The sequence below is a fragment of the Acinonyx jubatus genome, chromosome B1, assembly GCF_027475565.1.
Source record: "Acinonyx jubatus isolate Ajub_Pintada_27869175 chromosome B1, VMU_Ajub_asm_v1.0, whole genome shotgun sequence".
Taxonomy (NCBI): Eukaryota; Metazoa; Chordata; class Mammalia; order Carnivora; family Felidae; genus Acinonyx; species Acinonyx jubatus.
The window spans coordinates 15162375-15182225 of NC_069382.1; the positions used below are offsets into that span (position 1 = coordinate 15162375).

Here is a 19851-nt window from a genome sequence, read left to right on the forward strand (position 1 = left end):
TTTTGGAGATCCAGTTGAGGGGAAATTAAATTACGGATATATTTCTTTTTGGTGGAGTGAGACATATTGATGTGTTTTTCAGTGACTTCAAGGTATCTAGTTAAGGTATTACTGGGAATCCCAAAGTACAACGACTTCCAGGAATACTCCTAGAGCTTATCGGCTGACTCATCTAGTATTGTGATTCTGAAGTCCAGGACCAAAGCTTATAGTGTATATGGCTTTGCTCTATAGCACCTGGAATTAGAATTAAAATATATGGGTAGTGGAGGAGAAATAAAGTTGAAAGGCACATAACCAGAAGCTTGTCCATGGAGAATGCTTTTGATCAGGACGGATTTGCTATATCTTCCCAAAGGCAGAAAAAAGTTCAAGTTCAAGGAGAGAAGAAAAACACTATGATACCAGTATTAAGAAAGAGGGTCTGTCCTGAAAGTCTCTGAAAGGAAGGCTGGATCTCAGAGCCGCTGACAGGTAAGGAGAGATGCCTGTACTGGGTTTACAGGAGGTGGGAGAGAGATGAGGCTCCCTAGTTCTCACCATAAAGAGGAATTTGCAGAGCATAGGAGTATGGTCACCCTCATGATCAACCAGCAACAAAAAGCTGGTTTTTTTGTTTATAATTTATAATTGTATTTTATATAATTTATATAAAATTATAAATGTTTATAATTTATAAATTACCATTCTTTACATGACGCTGGGTGGGGATCCTGGAGTGTGGAAGGTGACACACAGGATTAGACGGTTTCTGACCTTGTGATACAAAGTCATGTCCAATGAAGCTAACTCAGACTGGCTTGGGGAGTGAAACCAATAACAGAAGGAAAAGCAAAAATTACTTATACAATGCAGCAACTGTGTCTACGCTATTTGTTGGCACATACTATTTGTCGCTTGAGATGGAACATAGATATCGTGTTTGGGAAAGGATAGATGGGAAAAAATCACCAAAGTCCCGTGCTTACCCAGGGCAGGAATTAGAGAAATCCAACTGGAGAGGCTTTGTGGAGGAAATTGATTCTAAGAATCACTTACAAAGTGGGCTGGGGAAGGGAGGTTATTCCTGGGGCATGCTCCAAATAACACTTGGGGGGTTCAGCTCCTGATGGAATTACTGTGTAAGAAGTGAAGGAATTTCGAGTGTGTTTGAGAGGAGTGATCTAAAACCCACAATGACTGGGGCACCTGGGTGGTTCAGTATGTTAAGCATCTGACTTCGGCTCAGGCTCAGGTCATGATCTTGTGGTTCGTGGGTTCGAGCCCTGCGCCAGGACCTCTGCTGTCAGTGCAGAGCCTGCTATGTACGGATCCTCTGTCTCCCTTTCTCTCTGCCCCTCCCCCACTCACTCTCGCTCTCTCTCTCTCTCTCTCTCTCTCCCCCCCGTCTCTCAAAAATAAATAAACATTAAAAAAAAATAAAACCCACAATGAAAATAACTGCTATCATTTTTTTAGACACCTGTGTGAAACCAGATAAAAAACCAAAGTCGGTAAAATAATCTTCAATCCCGACGATGCCTTTGAAAGAGACCAGACAATCTTGGATGTGTTTGCTAAAGGTCTTAGGACTCAGGATGTCATCAGAAATGGTGCGGTTGGGGTCAAACGGGCCAGGCTGATGAGTGGTAAGTGAGACCTGAAGAAGACAAGAGTTGTAAGACCATGACCATGGCCCCGGCGATGGGAGAGGGGAGCGTGTCCGTGAAGCGATGAGCCGTGGTAAGGGGTGGACAGGAACTGAAGCTCACTCTGAGGTTTATGGGTGGTGCTGGCCTCCCTGAAAACAAAAAATAACCTCCTGTGTTTCTTTTGCGACTATCTCCAGACACAGCCTGGTCCTCTGTACACATACCCCTCTAATAAATGGATGAACAGGCAGCGCCCGCTGACTTTTATTGCCACCTGGTTCCTGCCAGTCTGGCTTCCAGCTGTCACCACACCAACTGCAGAGTCTTTTCTGGTCCCCCCGGTCTTTCCTCCCCTCAGCAGCCCTGGGCACAGAAGACCTTTGTCTTCTTTGGAAAATCCCTTCCCTGTTATGGCTTCCGTCATCTGCATTAACTGTCACTTTTTTTTTTTTTTTTGGCCTTACTGTCACCTCTCCCTCTGCTCCTTCATTTTGTCTTTCAATGGCTCCTCTCTAATCTCCTGTTCCCCAAATGCAGGCACTCCCAGGTGTCAGTCTGAGTCTTCTGGTCTTCTCTCTATCAGGCTCTAGTTCATTTTTGTTTTGCAAATACAGACAATTGTTACAGTAATCCCCCAATCTACATCTCCAGAGTCAACCTTTTGGTCCAAGATTCTAGTACATAGTCCTCGAGGTATTACCCTCATTTCACGCTCCACATATCCAACCCGTACGTAACTCCTCATCTGATTCCTAAAACTAACTCTGTCCCTTGCTTCCCGATTTCTGGTCATGTTATCACACTTCTCTGATTCTCCTACATTTGTGTCTTTGGGTCTGTCTTTTCCTTTGTCCCCCAAATCAGCCGCCAAAGTCCTATGGACTCATCTTTGCCGTTTTTGTAAACTCGTTCCCACCTGTCTCTCCTTATCCCAGGAACTCCAGAGTGTAGTCTGGTAGCTGTCTTTCTCTGAACTATCATCTGGAAGTGCTGCTTTCACGGCAGTGGTAGTAGCGGGAGTATCACGTGTTAAGCGCTTACTGTATGTGAGGTGCTTTAGCAGAAGCTTGAAATACATTACCTCACTTAAGCCTCTCCCCCTATGAATGGGGCGTATCGTAAAACATATTTACAAACAAGAAGACAACCTCGGCAAGCTCAGCTGTTTCCCAGAGTCATTCAGCTGACGTGGAGTGTGGCCTTGAACTCATACCTTGTCTCATTCCAAACTTTGCCATGCTATGGATGTGCTAAGATATCCACAGCAGTCTCCTGTCACTTACCGGGTCAAGCCCAGCACCCTCGTTCAACATCCAGTGTCTCCAGAATTGAGCTTGACCAACCCGTCTAGTTTACTGCTTTCTGCTCTCCAGAGGGGACCCTTCTTCCTAACTCCCCCCACCTTCCTGTGTGGTGGGTGGAGCACAGACATTGAATCATGATTCTGGCATTTAGTACTTCTCTAAATTCGAGTTCTCTCATTTGTAAAATACCCAACCCCAAATCCCAGATTGTGGCGAGGATTAGATATAATGAAGGTACAAGAGCCTGGCATGGTGCAAGGCACATACTAGGGGCAAAATAAATAGGACCACTCTGATGGTTACTATTATTTCTGCTTCGGTGCCTTTGTTCATGATATTCCCCACATATGGAAATGCTTGTCCTTCCTATTAGTCTTGCCTAACAGTTCTTGTTTTGTTTGTTGGTTTAAATTCTAGTTAACATAGAGTGTGTTATTGGTTTCAGGAGTAGAACCCAGTGATTCATCACTTACATACAACACCCAGTGCTCATCCTGACACATGCCCGCCTTCATGCCCATGACCCATTTAGCCCATCCCCCCCACCAACCTCCGCTCCAGGAACCCTCAGTCTATAATCTGTATTTAAGAGGTTTGCCTCCCTCTCTGTTTTTATCTTATTTTTCCTTCCCTTCCCCTATGTTCATGTGTTTTGTTTCTTAAATTCCACATATGAGTAAAATCATATATTTGTCTTTCTCTGACCGACCTATTTCGCTTAGCATAATACACTCTAGTTCCATCCACATTGTTCCAAGTGGCACAATTTCATTCTTGTTGATCATCGAGTAGTATTCCATTATATATATATATATATATATATATATATATATATATATATGTGTGTGTGTGTGTGTATATATATGTATATGTGTATATATATGTGTGTATATATATATATATATATATATATATACACACATATATGTACACACCACATCCTCTTAATGACTCATCAGTCGATGGACATTGGGCTCTTTCCATAATTTGCTATTGTTGATAGCACTGCTATAAACATTGGGGTGCCCCTTCAAAACAGCATACTTGTATCCCTTGGATAAATAACTAGTAGTACAATTGCTGGGTCTTAGGGTAGTTATATTTTTAATTTTTTGAGGAACCTCCATACTCTTTTCCAGAGTGGCTGCACCAGTTTGCATTTCCACCAACATTGCAAAAGGGTTCCCCTTTCTCTACATCCTCGCCAACATCTATTGTTTCCTGAGTTGTTCATCTTAGCTATTCTGACAGGTGTGAGGTGGTATCTCATTGTGGTTTTGATTTGTATTTCCTTGATAATGAGTGATGTTGAGCATCTTTTCACGTGTCTGTTAGCCATCTGGATGTCTTCTTTGGAAATGTGTCTATTCATGTCTTTTGCCCATATTTTCACTGGATTATTTGCTTTTTTGGTGTTGAGTTTGATAAGTTCTTTATAGATTTTGCATATGAACCCTTTATCCAACAAGTTGTTTGCATATATCTTCTCTCATCCTGTCAGTTGCCTTTTAGTTTGTTGATTGTTTCCTTTGCAGTGCAGAAGCTTGTATCTTGATGAGGTCCCAATAGTTCATTTTTGCTTTTGTTTCCCTTGCCTCTGGAGACATGTCTAGTAAGAAGTGCTGGGCTGAGGTCAAAGAGGTTGCTGCCTGTTTTCTCCTCTAGGATTTTGATGGTTTTCTGTCTTACATTTAGGTCTTTCATCCATTTTGAACTTATTTTTGTGTATGGTGTAAAAAGTGGTACAGTTTCATTCTTCTGCACATCGCTGTTGAGTTTTCCCAACACCATTTGCTGGAGGGACTGTCTTTTTTTTCCATTGGATATTTCCTGATTTGTTAAAGATTAGTTGGCCATATGTTCGTGAGTCCATTTCTGGGTTCTCTATTCTGTTCCACGGATCTATGCGTCTGTTTTTGTGCCAGTAGCATACTGTCTTGATGATTACAGCTTTGTAATCTCGCTTGAAGTCTGGAATTGTGATGCCTCCAGCTTTGGTTTTCTTTTTCGACATTGCTTTCGGCTATTTGGGGTTTTTCTGGTTCCATAAAAATTTTAGAATAATTTTTTCTAGTCCTGTGAAGAATCCTGGTGTTATTTTGATAGGGATTGCATTGAATGTGTAGATTGCTTTGGGTAGTATCAATATTTTAACAGTATTTTTTCTTCCAATCCACGAGCATGGAATGTTTTTTCCATTTCTTCGTGTCCTCTTCCATTTCTTTGGTAAGTGTTCTATAGTTTTCAGCATACAGATCTTTTACCTCTTGGGTTAGGTTTATTTCTAGGTATCTTATGGTTTGGGTGCAATTGTAAATGGGATCAATTCCTTGATTCTTGATTTCTCCTTCTGCTGCTTCATTATGGGTGTATAGAAATGCAACCGATTTCTGTTTGTTGATTTTATATCCTGTGATTTTGCTGAATTCATGGATCAGTTCTAGCAGTTTTTTTTTGGTGGAGTAATCAGACAACAAAAAGAAATAAAGGCATACAAATTGGAAAAGAAGGAGTCAAACTTTCACTCTTCACAGGCAACATGATACTCTACGTGGAAAACCCAAAAGACTGTAGCCAAACAGTTCTTACAGGCCAAATCCCACCTTTATTAAACTCCCCTATACTCCAGAAAACACTGATCTCTCCCCTCTGCAATTGTAGACACACTTTTTATACACATGAGATGATTAGTATTATATACTATCTTATTTTCCAATGGTTTCATGTAAATGAGTCTCACACATTACTTGTGAACTTGGTTGTATTTCTTCTGTTCTCATCCTTTTTTTTTAATGTTTATTTATTTTTGAGAGAGTGAGAGAAACACAGAGTGCAAGTGGGGGAGGGGCAGAGAGAGAGGGAGACACAGGGTCTGAAGCAGGCTCTAGGCTCTGAGCCGTCAGTACAGATCCCGACACAGGACTCAAACCCATGAACGGTGAGATCATGACCTGAGCCGAAGTTGGAAGCTTAACCAACTGAGCCATCTAGACGCTCCTGTTCTCATTTTTCTGTTTTCATCTCAAAAGTCCCGGCAAAGGGTACCAGAGTGATTTGTTAATTGATTGATGGAGAAATTTAAACATTAGGAGAAGGAAATTTAAAAATTATGAGAGAAAAAAGAGCAAATTGGGTATTATCTTGTTTGATTTGATTTAGTAATCAATGGTTTGTGTTTAGGTAGCCCTGTAAGAGGCCCGGACCAGGGGAGGAGATTCAGAAAAACAGGTAATAACAGCTGTATTCTAGGGAGAGAGAAGGAGTAGATCTCGATATTATCGAAGTCTTACTTTGAAGAAATGATTTGAGATACATTTTCAGGGAGTAGTAGTGCAAGAGACACAGCTAAGTGTGAAGATTCAGTGGGCTGGAAATAGTGAAGGGACGGTCCAAGACATTCATTTTTTAAAAATAACATAAAAACCAGAAAGTATATTTCAACAGAAAACCCAGAGGTTACATTAAAGAAGTAAGGTTGTGACTGACCTCAAGAGGAAGAGGAAAAGCCTTGACTGAGCTCAGGGACCCAGCTAATTGGGTCTTGGAAAGCCAGAAGCTTTGCTTAACTAGCTACTAACAAAGGAAATTAGATAACCATATTACTGTGAAAGACACCAGATCACATTTATTGAGTGATCTGAAAGAAGTGAAGGAGCTAGATACGAATGCTTTGTGTTGGTTTCTGAGACTGAGCCACACCAAAGCCATTTGACTGTATTCACTCAGTTGCCCAAATAGGCAGACATCTTGATAAGCTCATGAAGCTTGACGTGTGAGACTGGCCACCATGGATGAGAAGCAAGGATAAGTTGAAAGGAGAGGATGTGTTCACAGCTTTAAACCCCCTTCTAATTCTGCTGAGAAGATGTAACTTACATGACTTAAAGTGGAGGCAGAGTAAATAGTAGGAGTGTCATAAGTCAGTTGTGACATGCCATCTTTGTGCCATGTAGCGAGGCTGTTTACTCCAAAGACTCCTTTGCTTCTGCAACATAAAGGAGAAGAGGAATGTTTCAGCCAAGTCTGTGTCAAACAGTCCCAGAAGTCCCGCGATTCACCTCATATCCAGTCAGGTAATAAGCATGTGGCCTTACCCATAATCGTTCAGGGACATGGCTTCTTTCATGTAGTTCCACTGTCTTCAACACAGGATTTCAAGCTCATCCTGGTGTCCTCCAGTCAGCAGATGGGGGAAGAAGGACAGAACCTCCTTAGTCCCTCAGGGCCAGTTCACTTTCACTACATGCCATTGATGAGTGCTGGTTGTCGGGCCTCATGCCCATGCAATGATGATTGGGAAATTAATTTCACTATGTTCTTAAAAGGATGAGATAAGCTTGGTGAGTCAATCTCTTTAGAGAAAAACAGTATTGTGCCGGGTAAAAAAAAAAAAATTCAGGTAATGATTCATATTTCTCTACCAATCAACATACCTATACACATGGAATGATTTAACCTTCCGTTTCAAACAGATGTTTTGGGTTGTGTAAACCCAAAAAGCATATGGGTCTTATGTGCTTTCTGGTAAAAACATTTGTGTAAATGCATATTGCAAGAGTTTGTTTGTTGAATGAATGTGTTATTAAATCAATGAATTGTTTACAGTGATAAGGTGGAAGCTAACTTTGTCCCACCAATAATCAAGGAAATTTTAAAACTCTAAGAAGCAGAAATGGGAAAGGAACTATGAAAAACTAATCAGTCAGCCAACAATTAGAGCATACATCAAGAGACTAAAAGTATAGAACATTGAAATAGTTGAAATCCAGAGACTATTTTTTTTAATGTTTATTTTTTTAAGAGAGGGAGCATGAGCTGAGAGGGGCAGAGAGCAAGGGGGACAGAGGATCTAAAGTAGACTCTGTGCTGACAGCTGTGACCTTGATGTGGGGCTTGAACTCAGGAGCCGTGAGATCATGACCTGAGGTGAAGTCAGATGCTCAACCAACGGAACCACCCAGGTACCCTGCAATCCAGTGACGTTAATGTTCCATAATATCAGGGTGACATTTCGTTTCAAAGGTTAATTGCTTGTTTTAGGTCTCCAAAACACTTTCGGGTTGAAGGAAGTTGTTATGGTTTTCACACAAGTAACTTAATGTACAGAGTGGAGGGTATTTTACGGAAAGTGGCAAAGGTAGATTTGAAGGTAAAATCACCTGACCAGTATGATATAGCTGATATAGATAGAAAAGGTCATTCTGAGGCCATAGCAGGAGGGATAGGAGTCAAAAATAGACTAGAGCTCTTTGTCTATGATGGAGAAAATTTTCAGACTCTCCTCCTGGATGACAGATAGATCTAAAAGAGTTAGCCCAGGAACCATGCTTTCTTCCCCAGAGTCCTCAGATAACAGAAAAGATGCCTCAGCTCTAAATTCAGAGTTTTCTAGCAGGAAGATGTCATCGAATTTAATGCCCATTTTAACTAGGAGGAAATAAAGCCTCAGAGCAGGAAAATGATTTGCCTGATGTCACAGATGGAGTGGACCATCCAATTCTACTCCATAAAGGCATAGTAGCAAGACCATCATTGTGTTGAAATTGAGGCTATTTGGGTGTAGTATATCATAGGTCCTTTGAAAAAAATGGGTGGTGGGGAGTAAAGAAAGGAGGTCTGCCCTAGTTTCTGAAGCAGTGGGTGAAGGAAGAGTCCACAATCAGGTGGGCAAGGCCTGGAGCTAGGGGTGCGAGCAGCCTTCAGGTGCTCAGGAGCCAAGAGGACCAAGCACTGCTCCCTGAAATCTGTCTGTTTATGGCAGGAAATGACAATATGGGTCAGTTCATGCCCCAGAGACAAGGCCAGGATGGATGCCAAGGCCACCAACAACTGAACTGGAATTCAGAATAAAGCTGGCCTCCCCTAACCTAGAGACTAGGCAGGGCAATGGACCCGACTCCAGCTGGAGTGCCCAGCTAGAGAGGAGTGCAGCAAGAGAGAGAGAGCTGGGACTATTGGAAGCACTTCTGGAAGCTGCCGGGTCTGACGCACAGCAAGGTCCCTCAGGAGTCACCTGAGCCCAGATATTATTATAACCAGGCCATGGAACTGGGGCTGGGCTGTTGGCTTATTCTCAAGCCCCACCAGGCATGAGAGGAAGGTGGAACCCCTCATGTTTTTGTATCTGTGGCATTCAGGGCTGGCTCTGGGGCTGGGACTATGAGAGGGAGTAGCTGGAAGTGGATGAGGAAGCAGGGCCCCAGACGCAGGCTAGATTAAGTAGAAATGAAGAACAGACTCAGAACCTCTGTGCCCACCCAAGGTCCAAGATAGGTCTTCTAAAGACCTAGAATCTCAACTCAGCATTGTCACTTACTGGTTGCTTGAACCTGGGCAAATTTTTTGTACCCTCTAGGTTGCAGCTGCTTCTTTTAAAAGGTGAAAATAATATAGTTGAAAAGTAGGGACACGAGTCTCAGCGAATTGGTGATTGACTGAAGTTCTGTGCAGGTGGTGGGTCGTTGGAGTGTTAAAGGGGCTGAGGCACCGAGAAGTTCTCTCTGAGCTGGAAGGTGCTGGGTGGATGCAGATGCTACCCTTCACAGTCACCTTTTCTCTGGGGCAAAAACCCATTGGGGTGCCTGGGTGGCTCAGTCAGTTAAGCATCCCACTCTTGCTTTCGGTTCAGGTCATGATCTCATGGTTTAGTGAGTTTGATCCCCACATTAGGCTCTGTGCTGATAGCTCAGAACCTGGAGCCTGCTTCGGATTCTGTCTCCCTCTGTCTCTGCCCCTCCCCCACTCATGCTCGCTCACTCTCTCTCTCTGCAAAAATAAATAAACATTAAAATAAAATAAATAAATAATAGCTTTTCTAGGGGGCGCCTGGTGGCTCAGTCAGTTAAGCTTCCAACTCTTGGTTTTGGCTCAGGTTGATCTCACGGTTCTTGGGTTCCAGTCCCGCATCGGGTTCTGCATTGACAGTGCAGAGCTTGCTTGGGATTCTCTCTCTCCCTTTCTCTCTGCCATTCCCCCACTCATGCTATCTCTGTCTCTTTCAGAATATATAAATAAACTTAAAAAAAAAAACAAAAAAACCAGAACCATTTTCCGAAATATTCCCTCACAGGTCAATTACCCATTTTCTCCTCACGTGACCACGACCAGGGTTGGACAAAGGCCATGAAGAAAGAACTGCCTACCTAAATAATGTTGCAGCCTAGACCCACTGGGGTGTAGCTTCACTAACAGTGGACATGTATTAAATCCTTCAATCGCCAGGTTCTACCTGAGATACTTTACATTTATTACCACCCCTGACAACCCTGTCACGTAGTTTCTATTATGAGCCCCTATTTGCAGATGAAGTCACCAAGGTACACACAGAAGTTACCAAAAGTGGTGGAATCAGAATCCGAACTCAGGCAGCCTGAGTTCACTCACCCAACCACACAGTCTTTCTTTCCTAGATTAAGCTACTAGGTCATGAACAGGTAGCGATAGAGAGTAAAGAAGGAATTTTCCATGGGAGCAACTGATAGCTGGAGATTTGGGGGAAAAGGGAGATGAAAAGAATTGAATGGAGAAGAAAAATGTCAAGTTTTTGTGGGGGAAACAGAGAGTAAAATTTTTCTTGGGAATAAGATCAAAACAAAGCCATCGAGGCTGGTTGTATTCATGTGTCATATACTGATAAATTGAACCTTCATCGGATAGCTGGAATTAAACATTGCATCAGCCTTCAGGGGACTCACAGTCTAAAACCAGACGTTCGCACACCTCTAAAGTCTAGTTTGATGACGAGAGGTTTCTGACAGAGGATGGAAATCACTGCCTAAAATAGATCCTTAGGCCAGAGGTCACAGAAGAATTACAGGAGGACTTCAGCAAAGACATGGGTGGGGGTCCCCTCTGACGGTCTCCCATCTCTCACAGAGGGAAGCATATGATTTCTCCTGTGTCTCCTCAGAGCAGAGATGGTTGGGGGGGGGTGTCTCTGCATCATGAGCAGTATACTCAAAATCTACTCATCCAGGTCAGGCCCTTCCCTAATTCTGGCTAAGATCAGACAAGGATGAAAAAAACTTGGGGTCAATTATTTGAGGGTGGAGAGGGCATGTGGAAATGAGGCCACTGGGGACTTTCTACATTGCAAAACCCTGAAATCATTCTTGGTTTTGCGCTGTTGTAAGACGAGCCAAAAATTAGCAACCATTTCTTGGTGGAGAGGTGAGGAGCCAGTAAATCTACTAACCTCTGCCCGATATTTTCATACTAGCTTTGTGAGTCCCTACAAGACGTACAATGGTCTAACAGAAGTAGACAGAGCGGTGAAAATAATTATTTAAAAGTTATTGCAGGTAAAATTTTATTTATTTATTTTTGAGAGAGAGATCGTGAGCAGGGGAGGGGCAGAGAAAGAGGGAGAGAGAGAATCCCAAGCAGGCTCCATACTGTCAGCGTAGAACCCCACGCGGGGCTCAAACCCACGAGCTGTGAGATCATGACCTGTGCCAAAATCAAGAGTCAGACACTTAATCGACCAAGCTGTCCAAGTGCCCCAGGACTGTTTTTAAGGGGATAAAAATCTTGGTACCAGAAAAGAGCTCTTAATCTTTTGAACACTGACCTAAACTATTTTTGTGGTGGAATAGAGTGAGTAGGATTAACGGAGCAAGTGGATTCCGGGTGCTTCTGGAAGCCAGGAAGCCCAACACATAACGAGGAGAAGAGCAGGATGGTTGAGTGAGCAGGAGCTACAGGTCTCATTCCTGATATTTTGCACCCCACTCCACCTCCTCACCCACCATCACCAGACCCTTTCCTCTCTACGATGAGAGCATATGAGTTGACACCAAGGGAGAACGCCCATCTCAAGCCAGTATCGCTTTTCATAATTACTTCCCTTCTTCCACTTACACTTTTTCCCCAAGTATAAAAATAGCACACTCGTTGACAAGGATTCAGGACATACAGAAAGGGTCAAAGAAGAAAATTTCTTAGAGTCTCAGTATCTGTTATCCTTTGCACTAAGAGTAGGGGTCATTTGTCTTGTTTACCAAGCTCTATCCCCCACATCCTGGAGGACTAAGTGGCACACAGTAGGTGTTCAATACAACACCTTCTTTGTAGGCATCAACCATATTTTTCAAATGAATCAATCAGCATACAGAGATGACATCTTTGTATCTAATTACACATTATCTAATATTTCAAAGCATACATTTTTGGGTAAACTTGGGCATATAATTTTTTTCTGTGCATTTTTATTGTGGTAAAATACACATAACATAAAATTTATCATTGTAACTATTTTTTTTATTTATTTTTTTTAACGTTTATTTATTTTTGAGACAGAGAGAGACAGAGCATGAACGGGGGAGGGTCAGAGAGAGGGAGACACAGAATCTGAAACAGGCTCCAGGCTCTGAGCTGTCAGCACAGAGCCCGACGCGGGGCTCGAACTCACGGACCGCGAGATCATGACCTGAGCCGAAGTCGGCCGCTTAACCGACTGAGCCACCCAGGTGCCCCCATTGTAACCATTTTTAAGGACACAATTCAGTGGCATTAAGTACTTTTACAATTTGTACAACCATCACCACTATCCATTTTCAGAACGTTTTCATTTTCCCAAACTGAAACTCTAGCCCCATTAAATACTAACTCCCCTTTCCTTCTTCACCCCAGTCCCTGATAGCTTCTTTCTGCTTTATGTCTCTCTGCATTTACACATTCTAGGTACCTCATATAAATGGAATCATATAGTAATTGTCCTTTTGCATCTGGTTTATTTATTATTTTTTAAATGTTTATTTATTTTCGAGAGAGAGAGACAGAGTGCGAGTGGGGGAGGGGCAGAGAGAGAGAGGGAGACACAGAATCCGAAGCAGGCTCCAGGCTCTGAGCTGTCAGCCCAGAGCCCGACATGGGACTCGAACCCACGAGTCGTGAGATCATGACCTGAGCCAAACTCAGATGCTTAATCGACTGAGCCACCCGGGCACCCCATAGCATAATATTTTCAATGTTTACCCACTCTGGAGCATATTAAGGCTGAATACTCTTCCATTGCATGTATATTATAACTGCATAATAAATATAGTTATGATAATCATTATATATTCATCCATTTTATTATTTTATTTGGGGGACACATTCTATCCGATTGAGTGACAATTTCCCTATGAGTTCATAAGAGATGACCTAATCATTCTCCTATGCTTGAACATTTAGGTTATCTCAGACTTAAGCCATGGTACGTAAGCCTGGAACCCCCTTGGACATAAACCTCGGTCCAGGTGTGTGACTGATATCACCGTTTCCCAGTAATAGCTTCCTGGAAGGTGAATTACTGTGACAGTTATGTTATCTAAACTTCTCTTGAGGGTTTCTTTCCAATTTGCTTGTCAAATGGTTTTCCAGAAAGGTGCATGGTTCTTCCAGTGGTGCGTGAGAAAGTCTACCATACCCTTTCAACACTGAGTGTATTTATATGAAATGTCTTGCTAATTTGGTTGATGAAAATGGTATCTTGTTGACCGGAGTTGCATTTGATGGGTTATTTTTTAAAAAAATTTTTAATGTTTCTTTATTTTGAGAGAGAGAAAGACAGAGACAGAGCGTGAGCAGGGGAAGGGCAGAGAGAGAGGGAGACACAGAATCCGAAGCAGGCTCCAGGCTCTGAGCAGTCAGCACAGAGCCCGATGCGGAGCTCGAACTCATGAACTGTGAGATCATGACCTGAGCGGAAGTCGGACACTTAACCAACCGAGCCACCCAGGCGCCCTTTTGATGGGTTATTTGACCTCACTTGGACAGTCTCTAATATGTCCATGTCCTTCCCAGCAGCTCTCAATGCACCAAGAGTGGAGGAGTCTGTAGTTGTGGGGGTGAGGGCAGGGAGGGTGAAAGGTGAGGAACAGGGGAGTGCGGACCAGCTGGCTCTGTGTATGATTATGTGGGGCTCCGATAAGTTAGCCTCTACCTGCATTTATAATGTCCTGAGTACTTAGCTAAGCTCAGCCCTCTGCTACAATTTCAGTCATTACAACCTGAATTCTCTCAGTTTCTCAGGCTTGCAGGCTGACTTCTGTTCATCCGCAGTCCTAAATAATTCCTACACAATTCCTTTGGCTTACCACCAACAGGTGTTATTATTTGCTTTTTGCAGATGAGAAAAATCAAGCATCGAGGAACTTTTCAAGGAAACACAAGTGATAAGTAGCCAATCTGGGATTTGAGTTACCTGACTAGAAACCTATGCTTTTCCCACTACATCCACTCTTAAAAAGCTTCACAAACTTGAAAGTGCTCTTCGTTTATACAAGGTATATAGAAAAGAATATTTATTCCTTGCATTTTACTTAGGTGTACCTTTTTAATAGCATTTTTATATAGATTGATGATATTCCCAGGTGAATTGGTAAGTGTTAGGATTTTCTATGTTTAATCTTTTGATTTTAAAAGCCCAGGGGAATGCAACAAACACACCAGAACCTAATCCTGGCTCTGCTGCTTGCTGTCTGCTAGCTGTTTGACTTCCACAGATCACTTGATCTCTCCAAGCCTCAGCTAAAATGACATCCAACTCACAGAGTCATTGGGAAGATTAAATGTGACGATATATGCCACTGAATCTAGCAGCGTATATGGCATGCATCAGGTGGCCAACACAAAATTTTAAAGGTGATGGTGAGAGGGCAATTGGCAAAAGGAAACAAATTGGGGACAGTTCAGGAGAAAAGGAACCGATGCATTTACTGCTAGTCTATATCTGTAAGGGAAAGGAAGATACATTTTCTTTAACTTTTTGTGGACGTGTAACACAAATACAGAAAAGTGAGCAAATCGTCATAAAGCCCAATGAATTACCCCCAAGTAATTGCTCTCGTGGAACCACCTCCCAGGACAAGAAACGGAACATCAGTAACAGAGCCCTCTTGGCTTCCTCTCTTGATCCTTTTCCCCTCGGTTCTCTCCAAAGGTAACCACGTGCTTGACCTTTAAACCAATGGACAGAGTTTTCCCCATTTTACCTAAATGAAACTTGGCCCCTATCTCATACCATATATAAAACATAAAGCATCTAAAAAAATATGGATGACTCTCAAAAGCATAATTTTCAATGGGGGAAAAAAAAAGAGCCATTCAGGGAAGAATAGCGTTTACATAAAGTTGAGTCTTTTGAGTAACAAATTCTTAATGTAGCCATATTTGTCCATCTTTTCCCTTACAGCAATATTTTTGTCTTGCTTAAGACTTCCTGTCCATTAATCTATGATAAAGAAGAAAAGAATATATAATAGGAAAAAGAGTCTCTTCAATAAATGGTGTTGGGAAAACTGGACAGCTACATGCAAAAGAATGAAATTGGACCCATATCTTACACTATCTACAAAAACAAATTCAAAATGGATTAAAGACTTGAATGTAAGACCCCAAACCATAATACTCCTTAAAGAAAACATAGGCACTAAGCTCTTTCAAATCTTTATGTTGTACACTTGAAACTAGCATGTTGATTATATCTCAATAAAACAATCAAAAATAGATAAATAATTTAAAATATTATTTTTTGCTTGTTGTTGGGATAGAAGGATAGATTTGATTTTTGTCTTTTGGTATCCAACAACCTTGCTAACTAAAGTCACTAATTAAATTTAAATAATTCATTGGAAGGGGAACACCTGGGTGGCTCAGTCGGTTGAGCATCTGACTTCACCTCAGGTCATGACCTCACACTTTGTGAGTTTGAGCCCCGCATCGGGCTCTATGCTGATAGCTCGGAGCCTGGAGCCTGCTTCAAATTCTGTGTCTCCCCCTCTCTCTGCCCCTCCCCTGCTCATGCTCTGTCTCTCTCTCTCAAAAATAAATAAACATTAAAAAAAATAATTAAAAAAATAAATAATTTAGGGGCGCCTGGGTGGCTTAGTCGGTTAAGCATCCAACTTCGACTCAGGTCATGATCTCACGGTTTGTGAGTTTGAGCCCCGCGTCGGGCTCTGTGTTGACAGCTCAGAGCCTGGAGCCTGCTTCGCATTCTGTGGCTCCCTTGCTCTCTGCCCCTCCCCCACTTGTGCTCTGTCTCTCTATCAAAAATGAATGAATGAATAAATAAATAAATAAATAAATAATAATTGATTGGTAGATTCTTTTGGGTAGTCCATGTACATCACCAAATTGCGAGTAGGAGCAGTTTTTATTCTTGTGTTCATATTCTTATACTTGTTTGCTTTTATCTTGCTTATCAGATTGGTAGGACATTCTTATCTCATTCTCATATCCAGAGGTAAAGCTTTTAACATTCAATCGTGTTGTGTAAGATTATTTATAGGTACATTTTATTAGATTCAAGCAATTTTATTTATATTTGGTAAAAGTTCTGTTCATGAATATATATTGGCTTTGGACAAGTTCTTGTTCAGAAATTATCTGGAAGGTAACATGTTGTTTTCCCCTTTATTCCGTTAGAGTGACAAATTTCATTTTTTTTTTCAAACGTTAAACGATTCTGTTGTTGTTGTTGTTGTTCCAAACGTGATGGATTTATTTCATTTTACTCTGCTACAAAACAAAAGTTCCAGTACAGCACAGAGACCATTATCTTTTAAAAGGTCTTGAAACATGTGGGACATACAAGACATGATGTATAAAGTGGAAGCTTGGATCACACTTCCTTTATAACCCAACACTACATTGTCGCTGAGGCACGCATGTGAAAATAACACTGGGGCACTGAACTGAAATGTGGCACAGATGTGACAATTCTTGGCCTGCCTTCAAGCACCAACCTTAGGATGGACTTAGGATCTCTAGACTTCAGTGTGGGGAAGATTATTACCATTCTTGGGAAGAATAAAAAGTTCACGCTTCTGAAATTTCACAGAAGAGTTTTAAGGCCCGAACACAGTGTGTCCATTTCTCTTCGTGTCCAGAGACAAAACGGATGCTTCACTCAAAACCACGTGAAGCTTCATAGCTCAGACCCCACCCCAAACTTGTGACCTCCTGCATTCATGTTCTTTCCATCAGTGAAAGCCGATAGGGTAGGTTTGACTACTGGCTGAAAGGTTTGAGTATAACCCAGTCCAATCAGACTGGGATTACTCACTTTGGCCTATAGAGAAGTTCTACAAGCCAGTGTGTATTTAGCAGCAACGTCAAAACAGGTGCTGGTGACAGCTACGCAAGCCAGGTTCACTGGCAATTCAGTCTTCTCATTTTAAGCCCCTGGTAGATAGAACCTCCAAATTCAGTGCCATCGTTTACATGCGTGTGCAGCTGGAGGTGTGCATCCCTGTAGCCCAGGGCAAAATGATCCTGTGACAGTTTGGATTTGGCTGTGTCAAAACTCATCTGAGAGCCAGCAAGCAACCTCCAGTGGCTAACACAGCCCAGTCATAGATGGTTGGTCCAGAAAAATCTGTATCCGCATCACCGTCAAGACAGAAACAATCTTATTTATAGGGGATTTCAATTTTCTGCTCTCCCTCAGTATAAATATGGTACCGAGAGTCAGTTTCAACCCTTCAGCCAACTTACTCTACAAAGAAGTTTCCGTCCCAAGAGTGTTGTCCATGTTCCATTTGTTGATTGAAAGTAAGTCCCCAGTTACAGATCTTCTATTTGGTCTCTAGGTGGTCTGATGTTTTCCCTGTATCCGTGGAAGCATGACCAGAAGTAGAAAATTCCACTCCGCTACAAGATTTGGTTCTCAGATGTGCTGACTATACCAAAACCAAATCCTCTGTTGAAGACATCCTTGGCAGCCATTCCCAGGTCATGCTAAGTCAGTGTGTTACATGTATCTCCAGCCAGAGGGCTTGTCCCCATTCTGCCAGGGCAACCAGAATATTAAACCATTCTCACATTCTTGGAATAGCCCCGTTTGGTCACAGTGTATTCACCAGACATTGCTGGATTTATTTTGCTAGTAGTTAATTTATTTTTTACATTTATGTAAAACATCATGTTATTAGCCTGTAATTTTCCTTTTTTAATAATGTGCTTGTCAGGTTTTGGTATTGAAGTAACACTGGCCTCAGAAGACAAAATGGAAAGTGTCTCACTTTTCTATTCTCTGGAGAAGTTTATACACAATTGGCATAATTTTTTCTCAAATATTTGGTAAAATTCACCAGTGAAGTAATCTGGATTTATTTTTTTTATGGAAAATTTAAAATTATGCATTCCATTTCTTTTATCGTTATAGGGCTATAGAGATTTTCTTGTGTCAGTTTAGGTAAACATTGCTTTTCTAGAAAATTGTCCACTGGTAAAAAAAAATTTAGTTATTTACATAACATTGTTATAATATCCTCTAATAATATTTTAAATATTTGTAGGATCTATAACAGAGTCCCCTCTTTCATTCTTGACGTGGGTTATTTTTACCTTTTTTTCTTTGATCTCACCAGGGAATTAGGACTTTATTAGTCTTTTCAAAGAGTCAACTTCTTGTTGGGTTGGCCCTCTCTCTGTTGTATTTACTTTATATTCCATTTAGTTCTCTTCTTATTATGTTTTCCTCTCTTCCACTTTGAGTTAGGTAACTTTCCAACTTTTTGAGATAGATACTTAGATCAGTGATTTTTCAGCTTTTCTTCTTTTCTATTATATGTGTTGTAAGGGTATAAATTTTCCTCTAAGTATGGCATTAACTGCAACCAATATGCTTGCAATATTTTCATTATCATTCCAGTAAAATATTTTCTAATTCCCCTTGTTCTTTCTTTCTTTTTTTCATGTTTATTTACTTTTGAGAGAGAGAGAGAGACAGAGCACAAATGGGGAAAGGGCAGAGAGTGGGGAAAGGGGAAAGGGAACAGAATCTGAAGCAGACTCCACGCTCTGAGATATTAGCACAGAGCCTGACGCAGGGCTCAAACTCACAAACCTTGAGATCATGACCTCAGCCGAGGTCAGATGCTTAACCAACTGAGCCACCCAGGCACCCCTCCATTGTTATTTCTTCATTGACTTATGGGTTATTCAGAGGATAATTCTTAATTTTCATACCTGGAGGGATCTTCAAATGGTCTATTTATAATTTATTTCTAATGTAATTCCACTACTGCCAGACAATAAGCTATATCATTTCAATCCTTTGGTGTTTGTTAAGGTTTGATTTAAACCTAGCATGTGGTAATTTTTTATAAATAATCCAAAAGTAATTTTAAAAATGAAATCTACAGTGTTGAGTGAAATATTGTTTATCTATCAATTAGGCCAGATTTGTTAATTGTGAAGTCCAAATCTATATTTTTTATCTCCTTAATGAGAAAGGCATGTGAAAATTTCACACTATGCTTGGAGATTTATCCATTTCTTCCTGTAGTTACGCTGAGTTTTGCCTTACACGTTTTAAGGCTATTTTATGAAGCGCATACAGTTTAGAATCACTATATATTTCTGGTAAATTAAACTACTTATTTTTATAAAATAGTCTATCTCTACCAATTATTTCTTCCTTAAAGTCCACTTTGTCTGATAATAATATAATAACCCTGGCTTTTTTGGTTAGTATTTGCATGATACATCTTTTTTTTTATTACCTTACTTTCAATATTTCTGTGTCCTGATCTTTGTGATGTGTTTCTTATAAGCAGCATATAGTTGTTTTCTCACTCCATCTTACCATTTGCTTTCTAGTTGTCCCACATATTCTATGTTTCTTTTATTACTTTCAAGTTGATTGTTTCTGTTATCCCATTTTCCCACTTATTTTGGCATTTATACATTACTTTACTATTCTTTTAGTGGTGACCCTAGATATTATTACACACATCCTTAAAAAAAATCAACATCAAATAGAAATACTTTTATCTCTTCCTGGACAGTACTAGAACTTTATAGCACTTTAACTATATTTACCTTATTATCCAACTTAGATGCTATTTTGCCATATGTTTGTAAATTTAATTAACTTTATTAAGGAGGAGTTGGCACGGCATAAAATGTTCCTGTTTTAAGTG

At 41.0% G+C, this 19851-nt stretch overlaps 2 long non-coding RNA genes and 1 pseudogene across 2 annotated transcripts in view; 1 reads left to right on the forward strand and 2 right to left on the reverse strand.

Annotated features, from left to right (window-relative positions):
- Positions 1-19851, forward strand: part of LOC128314326 (uncharacterized) — a 74322-nt gene continuing 54471 nt past the window's right edge. The window contains exons 1-2 of the long non-coding RNA XR_008295839.1: positions 1-474; positions 1459-1628. This is a non-coding gene — a long non-coding RNA (uncharacterized LOC128314326). The remainder of the gene's footprint in view (positions 475-1458; positions 1629-19851) is intronic.
- Positions 3979-7506, reverse strand: LOC128314327 (uncharacterized). The gene is made up of 3 exons (XR_008295840.1): positions 7030-7506; positions 6812-6920; positions 3979-5375 (listed from the first exon to the last, which is right to left on the reverse strand). It is a non-coding gene; the product is annotated as an uncharacterized LOC128314327 (long non-coding RNA).
- Positions 16465-17637, reverse strand: LOC106979316 (voltage-dependent anion-selective channel protein 3-like; annotated as a pseudogene).